The 10,606-nt window shown below is 50.4% G+C and overlaps 1 non-coding gene across 1 annotated transcript in view; it reads left to right on the forward strand.

Annotated features, from left to right (window-relative positions):
* The first annotated feature begins 9,931 nt into the window (after positions 1–9,931).
* The window catches only part of LOC143187814 (small subunit ribosomal RNA), a 1,921-nt gene continuing 1,246 nt past the window's right edge, over positions 9,932–10,606 (forward strand). Inside the window, exon 1 of the ribosomal RNA XR_013003304.1 lies at positions 9,932–10,606. This exon is cut by the window's right edge and continues 1,246 nt beyond it. This is a non-coding gene — a ribosomal RNA (small subunit ribosomal RNA).

Genomic DNA, 10,606 nt, shown 5'->3' on the forward strand with positions numbered 1-10,606 from the left:
CTACCGTTGTCATTTCGTTCCGTCGACATTCGGTTCCGGAGCGACACGAACGGGGACTTAGAATTTTTTCGCTCGGGCTCCGGAGCGACACGAACGGGGACTTAGAATTTTTTCGCTCGGGCTCCGGAGCGACACGATCGCTCCGTTATTCTACGTTCTCTCGGTCCACGGGCATCAGAGAGCAAAACAGCCTAATAGTTTTAGAGTGCCTCAACGATCAGGAATATGGATCTAACGTTCTCGTTTCGAACCGACGACTTTCGGTTCCGGAGCGACACGAACGCTCCATGATTCTCGATTATCTCGACACAGGTAAGAGACAGAGGAGAACAAGTGTATGGTTTTAGAGAGCCACGAGCACCAGGAATAAGGATCTACCGTTGTCATTTCGTTCCGTCGACATTCGGTTCCGGAGCGACACGAACGGGGACTTAGAATTTTTTCGCTCGGGCTCCGGAGCGACACGAACGGGGACTTAGAATTTTTTCGCTCGGGCTCCGGAGCGACACGATCGCTCCGTTATTCTACGTTCTCTCGGTCCACGGGCATCAGAGAGCAAAACAGCCTAATAGTTTTAGAGTGCCTCAACGATCAGGAATATGGATCTAACGTTCTCGTTTCGAACCGACGACTTTCGGTTCCGGAGCGACACGAACGCTCCATGATTCTCGATTATCTCGACACAGGTAAGAGACAGAGGAGAACAAGTGTATGGTTTTAGAGAGCCACGAGCACCAGGAATAAGGATCTACCGTTGTCATTTCGTTCCGTCGACATTCGGTTCCGGAGCGACACGAACGGGGACTTAGAATTTTTTCGCTCGGGCTCCGGAGCGACACGAACGGGGACTTAGAATTTTTTCGCTCGGGCTCCGGAGCGACACGATCGCTCCGTTATTCTACGTTCTCTCGGTCCACGGGCATCAGAGAGCAAAACAGCCTAATAGTTTTAGAGTGCCTCAACGATCAGGAATATGGATCTAACGTTCTCGTTTCGAACCGACGACTTTCGGTTCCGGAGCGACACGAACGCTCCATGATTCTCGATTATCTCGACACAGGTAAGAGACAGAGGAGAACAAGTGTATGGTTTTAGAGAGCCACGAGCACCAGGAATAAGGATCTACCGTTGTCATTTCGTTCCGTCGACATTCGGTTCCGGAGCGACACGAACGGGGACTTAGAATTTTTTCGCTCGGGCTCCGGAGCGACACGATCGCTCCGTTATTCTACGTTCTCTCGGTCCACGGGCATCAGAGAGCAAAACAGCCTAATAGTTTTAGAGTGCCTCAACGATCAGGAATATGGATCTAACGTTCTCGTTTCGAACCGACGACTTTCGGTTCCGGAGCGACACGAACGCTCCATGATTCTCGATTATCTCGACACAGGTAAGAGACAGAGGAGAACAAGTGTATGGTTTTAGAGAGCCACGAGCACCAGGAATAAGGATCTACCGTTGTCATTTCGTTCCGTCGACATTCGGTTCCGGAGCGACACGAACGGGGACTTAGAATTTTTTCGCTCGGGCTCCGGAGCGACACGAACGGGGACTTAGAATTTTTTCGCTCGGGCTCCGGAGCGACACGATCGCTCCGTTATTCTACGTTCTCTCGGTCCACGGGCATCAGAGAGCAAAACAGCCTAATAGTTTTAGAGTGCCTCAACGATCAGGAATATGGATCTAACGTTCTCGTTTCGAACCGACGACTTTCGGTTCCGGAGCGACACGAACGCTCCATGATTCTCGATTATCTCGACACAGGTAAGAGACAGAGGAGAACAAGTGTATGGTTTTAGAGAGCCACGAGCACCAGGAATAAGGATCTACCGTTGTCATTTCGTTCCGTCGACATTCGGTTCCGGAGCGACACGAACGGGGACTTAGAATTTTTTCGCTCGGGCTCCGGAGCGACACGAACGGGGACTTAGAATTTTTTCGCTCGGGCTCCGGAGCGACACGATCGCTCCGTTATTCTACGTTCTCTCGGTCCACGGGCATCAGAGAGCAAAACAGCCTAATAGTTTTAGAGTGCCTCAACGATCAGGAATATGGATCTAACGTTCTCGTTTCGAACCGACGACTTTCGGTTCCGGAGCGACACGAACGCTCCATGATTCTCGATTATCTCGACACAGGTAAGAGACAGAGGAGAACAAGTGTATGGTTTTAGAGAGCCACGAGCACCAGGAATAAGGATCTACCGTTGTCATTTCGTTCCGTCGACATTCGGTTCCGGAGCGACACGAACGGGGACTTAGAATTTTTTCGCTCGGGCTCCGGAGCGACACGATCGCTCCGTTATTCTACGTTCTCTCGGTCCACGGGCATCAGAGAGCAAAACAGCCTAATAGTTTTAGAGTGCCTCAACGATCAGGAATATGGATCTAACGTTCTCGTTTCGAACCGACGACTTTCGGTTCCGGAGCGACACGAACGCTCCATGATTCTCGATTATCTCGACACAGGTAAGAGACAGAGGAGAACAAGTGTATGGTTTTAGAGAGCCACGAGCACCAGGAATAAGGATCTACCGTTGTCATTTCGTTCCGACGACATTCGGTTCCGGAGCGACACGAACGGGGACTTGGAATTTTTTCGCTCGGGCTCCGGAGCGACACGAACGGGGACTTAGAATTTTTTCGCTCGGGCTCCGGAGCGACACGATCGCTCCGTTATTCTACGTTCTCTCGGTCCACGGGCATCAGAGAGCAAAACAGCCTAATAGTTTTAGAGTGCCTCAACGATCAGGAATATGGATCTAACGTTCTCGTTTCGAACCGACGACTTTCGGTTCCGGAGCGACACGAACGCTCCATGATTCTCGATTATCTCGACACAGGTAAGAGACAGAGGAGAACAAGTGTATGGTTTTAGAGAGCCACGAGCACCAGGAATAAGGATCTACCGTTGTCATTTCGTTCCGTCGACATTCGGTTCCGGAGCGACACGAACGGGGACTTAGAATTTTTTCGCTCGGGCTCCGGAGCGACACGAACGGGGACTTAGAATTTTTTCGCTCGGGCTCCGGAGCGACACGATCGCTCCGTTATTCTACGTTCTCTCGGTCCACGGGCATCAGAGAGCAAAACAGCCTAATAGTTTTAGAGTGCCTCAACGATCAGGAATATGGATCTAACGTTCTCGTTTCGAACCGACGACTTTCGGTTCCGGAGCGACACGAACGCTCCATGATTCTCGATTATCTCGACACAGGTAAGAGACAGAGGAGAACAAGTGTATGGTTTTAGAGAGCCACGAGCACCAGGAATAAGGATCTACCGTTGTCATTTCGTTCCGTCGACATTCGGTTCCGGAGCGACACGAACGGGGACTTAGAATTTTTTCGCTCGGGCTCCGGAGCGACACGATCGCTCCGTTATTCTACGTTCTCTCGGTCCACGGGCATCAGAGAGCAAAACAGCCTAATAGTTTTAGAGTGCCTCAACGATCAGGAATATGGATCTAACGTTCTCGTTTCGAACCGACGACTTTCGGTTCCGGAGCGACACGAACGCTCCATGATTCTCGATTATCTCGACACAGGTAAGAGACAGAGGAGAACAAGTGTATGGTTTTAGAGAGCCACGAGCACCAGGAATAAGGATCTACCGTTGTCATTTCGTTCCGTCGACATTCGGTTCCGGAGCGACACGAACGGGGACTTAGAATTTTTTCGCTCGGGCTCCGGAGCGACACGAACGGGGACTTAGAATTTTTTCGCTCGGGCTCCGGAGCGACACGATCGCTCCGTTATTCTACGTTCTCTCGGTCCACGGGCATCAGAGAGCAAAACAGCCTAATAGTTTTAGAGTGCCTCAACGATCAGGAATATGGATCTAACGTTCTCGTTTCGAACCGACGACTTTCGGTTCCGGAGCGACACGAACGCTCCATGATTCTCGATTATCTCGACACAGGTAAGAGACAGAGGAGAACAAGTGTATGGTTTTAGAGAGCCACGAGCACCAGGAATAAGGATCTACCGTTGTCATTTCGTTCCGTCGACATTCGGTTCCGGAGCGACACGAACGGGGACTTAGAATTTTTTCGCTCGGGCTCCGGAGCGACACGAACGGGGACTTAGAATTTTTTCGCTCGGGCTCCGGAGCGACACGATCGCTCCGTTATTCTACGTTCTCTCGGTCCACGGGCATCAGAGAGCAAAACAGCCTAATAGTTTTAGAGTGCCTCAACGATCAGGAATATGGATCTAACGTTCTCGTTTCGAACCGACGACTTTCGGTTCCGGAGCGACACGAACGCTCCATGATTCTCGATTATCTCGACACAGGTAAGAGACAGAGGAGAACAAGTGTATGGTTTTAGAGAGCCACGAGCACCAGGAATAAGGATCTACCGTTGTCATTTCGTTCCGTCGACATTCGGTTCCGGAGCGACACGAACGGGGACTTAGAATTTTTTCGCTCGGGCTCCGGAGCGACACGAACGGGGACTTAGAATTTTTTCGCTCGGGCTCCGGAGCGACACGATCGCTCCGTTATTCTACGTTCTCTCGGTCCACGGGCATCAGAGAGCAAAACAGCCTAATAGTTTTAGAGTGCCTCAACGATCAGGAATATGGATCTAACGTTCTCGTTTCGAACCGACGACTTTCGGTTCCGGAGCGACACGAACGCTCCATGATTCTCGATTATCTCGACACAGGTAAGAGACAGAGGAGAACAAGTGTATGGTTTTAGAGAGCCACGAGCACCAGGAATAAGGATCTACCGTTGTCATTTCGTTCCGTCGACATTCGGTTCCGGAGCGACACGAACGGGGACTTAGAATTTTTTCGCTCGGGCTCCGGAGCGACACGATCGCTCCGTTATTCTACGTTCTCTCGGTCCACGGGCATCAGAGAGCAAAACAGCCTAATAGTTTTAGAGTGCCTCAACGATCAGGAATATGGATCTAACGTTCTCGTTTCGAACCGACGACTTTCGGTTCCGGAGCGACACGAACGCTCCATGATTCTCGATTATCTCGACACAGGTAAGAGACAGAGGAGAACAAGTGTATGGTTTTAGAGAGCCACGAGCACCAGGAATAAGGATCTACCGTTGTCATTTCGTTCCGACGACATTCGGTTCCGGAGCGACACGAACGGGGACTTGGAATTTTTTCGCTCGGGCTCCGGAGCGACACGAACGGGGACTTAGAATTTTTTCGCTCGGGCTCCGGAGCGACACGATCGCTCCGTTATTCTACGTTCTCTCGGTCCACGGGCATCAGAGAGCAAAACAGCCTAATAGTTTTAGAGTGCCTCAACGATCAGGAATATGGATCTAACGTTCTCGTTTCGAACCGACGACTTTCGGTTCCGGAGCGACACGAACGCTCCATGATTCTCGATTATCTCGACACAGGTAAGAGACAGAGGAGAACAAGTGTATGGTTTTAGAGAGCCACGAGCACCAGGAATAAGGATCTACCGTTGTCATTTCGTTCCGTCGACATTCGGTTCCGGAGCGACACGAACGGGGACTTAGAATTTTTTCGCTCGGGCTCCGGAGCGACACGAACGGGGACTTAGAATTTTTTCGCTCGGGCTCCGGAGCGACACGATCGCTCCGTTATTCTACGTTCTCTCGGTCCACGGGCATCAGAGAGCAAAACAGCCTAATAGTTTTAGAGTGCCTCAACGATCAGGAATATGGATCTAACGTTCTCGTTTCGAACCGACGACTTTCGGTTCCGGAGCGACACGAACGCTCCATGATTCTCGATTATCTCGACACAGGTAAGAGACAGAGGAGAACAAGTGTATGGTTTTAGAGAGCCACGAGCACCAGGAATAAGGATCTACCGTTGTCATTTCGTTCCGTCGACATTCGGTTCCGGAGCGACACGAACGGGGACTTAGAATTTTTTCGCTCGGGCTCCGGAGCGACACGATCGCTCCGTTATTCTACGTTCTCTCGGTCCACGGGCATCAGAGAGCAAAACAGCCTAATAGTTTTAGAGTGCCTCAACGATCAGGAATATGGATCTAACGTTCTCGTTTCGAACCGACGACTTTCGGTTCCGGAGCGACACGAACGCTCCATGATTCTCGATTATCTCGACACAGGTAAGAGACAGAGGAGAACAAGTGTATGGTTTTAGAGAGCCACGAGCACCAGGAATAAGGATCTACCGTTGTCATTTCGTTCCGTCGACATTCGGTTCCGGAGCGACACGAACGGGGACTTAGAATTTTTTCGCTCGGGCTCCGGAGCGACACGAACGGGGACTTAGAATTTTTTCGCTCGGGCTCCGGAGCGACACGATCGCTCCGTTATTCTACGTTCTCTCGGTCCACGGGCATCAGAGAGCAAAACAGCCTAATAGTTTTAGAGTGCCTCAACGATCAGGAATATGGATCTAACGTTCTCGTTTCGAACCGACGACTTTCGGTTCCGGAGCGACACGAACGCTCCATGATTCTCGATTATCTCGACACAGGTAAGAGACAGAGGAGAACAAGTGTATGGTTTTAGAGAGCCACGAGCACCAGGAATAAGGATCTACCGTTGTCATTTCGTTCCGTCGACATTCGGTTCCGGAGCGACACGAACGGGGACTTAGAATTTTTTCGCTCGGGCTCCGGAGCGACACGAACGGGGACTTAGAATTTTTTCGCTCGGGCTCCGGAGCGACACGATCGCTCCGTTATTCTACGTTCTCTCGGTCCACGGGCATCAGAGAGCAAAACAGCCTAATAGTTTTAGAGTGCCTCAACGATCAGGAATATGGATCTAACGTTCTCGTTTCGAACCGACGACTTTCGGTTCCGGAGCGACACGAACGCTCCATGATTCTCGATTATCTCGACACAGGTAAGAGACAGAGGAGAACAAGTGTATGGTTTTAGAGAGCCACGAGCACCAGGAATAAGGATCTACCGTTGTCATTTCGTTCCGTCGACATTCGGTTCCGGAGCGACACGAACGGGGACTTAGAATTTTTTCGCTCGGGCTCCGGAGCGACACGAACGGGGACTTAGAATTTTTTCGCTCGGGCTCCGGAGCGACACGATCGCTCCGTTATTCTACGTTCTCTCGGTCCACGGGCATCAGAGAGCAAAACAGCCTAATAGTTTTAGAGTGCCTCAACGATCAGGAATATGGATCTAACGTTCTCGTTTCGAACCGACGACTTTCGGTTCCGGAGCGACACGAACGCTCCATGATTCTCGATTATCTCGACACAGGTAAGAGACAGAGGAGAACAAGTGTATGGTTTTAGAGAGCCACGAGCACCAGGAATAAGGATCTACCGTTGTCATTTCGTTCCGTCGACATTCGGTTCCGGAGCGACACGAACGGGGACTTAGAATTTTTTCGCTCGGGCTCCGGAGCGACACGATCGCTCCGTTATTCTACGTTCTCTCGGTCCACGGGCATCAGAGAGCAAAACAGCCTAATAGTTTTAGAGTGCCTCAACGATCAGGAATATGGATCTAACGTTCTCGTTTCGAACCGACGACTTTCGGTTCCGGAGCGACACGAACGCTCCATGATTCTCGATTATCTCGACACAGGTAAGAGACAGAGGAGAACAAGTGTATGGTTTTAGAGAGCCACGAGCACCAGGAATAAGGATCTACCGTTGTCATTTCGTTCCGTCGACATTCGGTTCCGGAGCGACACGAACGGGGACTTAGAATTTTTTCGCTCGGGCTCCGGAGCGACACGAACGGGGACTTAGAATTTTTTCGCTCGGGCTCCGGAGCGACACGATCGCTCCGTTATTCTACGTTCTCTCGGTCCACGGGCATCAGAGAGCAAAACAGCCTAATAGTTTTAGAGTGCCTCAACGATCAGGAATATGGATCTAACGTTCTCGTTTCGAACCGACGACTTTCGGTTCCGGAGCGACACGAACGCTCCATGATTCTCGATTATCTCGACACAGGTAAGAGACAGAGGAGAACAAGTGTATGGTTTTAGAGAGCCACGAGCACCAGGAATAAGGATCTACCGTTGTCATTTCGTTCCGTCGACATTCGGTTCCGGAGCGACACGAACGGGGACTTAGAATTTTTTCGCTCGGGCTCCGGAGCGACACGAACGGGGACTTAGAATTTTTTCGCTCGGGCTCCGGAGCGACACGATCGCTCCGTTATTCTACGTTCTCTCGGTCCACGGGCATCAGAGAGCAAAACAGCCTAATAGTTTTAGAGTGCCTCAACGATCAGGAATATGGATCTAACGTTCTCGTTTCGAACCGACGACTTTCGGTTCCGGAGCGACACGAACGCTCCATGATTCTCGATTATCTCGACACAGGTAAGAGACAGAGGAGAACAAGTGTATGGTTTTAGAGAGCCACGAGCACCAGGAATAAGGATCTACCGTTGTCATTTCGTTCCGTCGACATTCGGTTCCGGAGCGACACGAACGGGGACTTAGAATATTTTCAATATTGCTATATCTGTATGTATATAGTCTTAAAATATGTGGTTGAAACATGTTGAAAGTTTGTGATTATAGCAGTATAATGTCCGCAGTTTAGTATTAAGTTACTTTTATACGACCTCGTACGTGTACGTGTTCATCTGCCGAGTCTAAGTGGCAGCGTACCGGCCGGGAGTGCTGCACGCGCGGCGAGTTCCCACCGTAAGGCCGCGCGGCTACGGTCGGCCGTCGCCGGCCTCTCGGCCGGCCACTCGGTATCTATAAGAGAAGCGTCGGTCCGGGCGTGCCGGTCGAGGCATCGCTGGGCGCGTGGCTATTCTACGATCTCGGTCGAGAAGCAGTCCACCGCTCCTCGGGATCTTGTATCTCGAGTGTCTTCGAACGGTTTACGTTCCGGATCTTTCTCTACACAGCATGACCACGGGTCGGTGTCTAAGACCGAATGGCCCTTATGTGGTAATCGTCCTTTGGACGTTGGTGACTTGTATGCACTAGCGTGTATACTCGTACTTACTGAGCATCAACTCTTTGTCCGAGCGAATGAGTTTATTTAAACTGAACGAAACGTTCCGTCTTTAAGGCGGGCGCCGGGCTTACGTGAGAATGGAAAGCCTAAATATCAAGAGGTGTCAGATTTTCGATATGTGCAGCGCGCACATTCCGCGCCAGCTCGCTATGCCCAGCACGACGCTTAACGCGCTATCTCGATATGTTTCGGCATGCCACTATTACGCGCTTCTGTCGACTTTGCCCAGCGTGCTTGATACGCGCTTCGTCGTCAGTGACCAGCGTGAGTGGTTTACGTGCCTGTACGATGGATGCTTAGCGCGAGCGTATACCGCTCCGTAGAGTTTTCTGCGGAGGTCCGGTGTACGTGCTTACCGATGGATGACCAACGGCGTGTGTGATTCGTGCTTGTCGAGGTCCGACACCAATGTTGGAATTGTCAAATAAATGAACGAACCGAGACTCCTTGTCGAAGTTACAATCTTTACGTGACACGCAAAAGCAAAGATTTAATACTGTGGATCACATGAGTTTGCTGTTCGTGTCACGAGTTTCTGAACATGTGTTGTGGGATATTTGTGCACACGAAAAATTGTGGATCTATCTGAATTGTGTTGAGGTGTGCAATCCCAATTGATTGAAAGTAAAAGATGAGAAAGGAGTAGTGACGTGCGAGCAAGATATCACTGTGATGCTTGGCTCTGGAAATTGTGTGAAAGGGCGGCTCGATCCGAGAGAGAGGAAGTTCACAGGAATATTTTTGTGGAAGGATATGTTCTGTGATTCTTCACTCTCATATGAAGAAGAATTGTGTGTGAAAGGCTGGTGGATCGTTGCCGAAGGAGCTCAAGTATCACGACGGAGAGAATAGTTTCGTGGATATTTCTCTGTGTGATAATTCTTGTCTCGAAAATTAGAAACTAGAGAGAAAAGAGAGTGTCGTCGATCGGTGATCTGCAAAAGTGAAACCGACGACGATGGTGAAGTAGGAGAGGAGGAGGAGTCTTTACGAAGCTCGCTCCCTGGTTGATCCTGCCAGTAGTCATATGCTTGTCTCAAAGATTAAGCCATGCATGTCTCAGTACGTGCCGTATTAAGGTGAAACCGCGAATGGCTCATTAAATCAGTTATGGTTCCTTAGATTGTACCCACATTTACTTGGATAACTGTGGTAATTCTAGAGCTAATACATGCAAAATGGAGTTCCGCCCAGAGATGGAAGGAACGCTTTTATTAGATCAAAACCAATCGGTGACATAGGGTTATACCTACGTCCATCGTTTGCTTTGGTGACTCTGAATAACTTGGTGCTGATCGCATGGTCTTCTAGTACCGGCGACGCATCTTTCAAATGTCTGCCTTATCAACTGTCGATGGTAGGTTCTGCGCCTACCATGGTTGTAACGGGTAACGGGGAATCAGGGTTCGATTCCGGAGAGGGAGCCTGAGAAACGGCTACCACATCCAAGGAAGGCAGCAGGCGCGCAAATTACCCACTCCCGGCACGGGGAGGTAGTGACGAAAAATAACGATACGGGACTCATCCGAGGCCCCGTAATCGGAATGAGTACACTTTAAATCCTTTAACGAGGATCCATTGGAGGGCAAGTCTGGTGCCAGCAGCCGCGGTAATTCCAGCTCCAATAGCGTATATTAAAGTTGTTGCGGTTAAAAAGCTCGTAGTTGAATCTGTG

This window comes from Calliopsis andreniformis, unplaced genomic scaffold (assembly GCF_051401765.1).
Source record: "Calliopsis andreniformis isolate RMS-2024a unplaced genomic scaffold, iyCalAndr_principal scaffold0341, whole genome shotgun sequence".
Lineage (NCBI taxonomy): Eukaryota > Metazoa > Arthropoda > Insecta > Hymenoptera > Andrenidae > Calliopsis > Calliopsis andreniformis.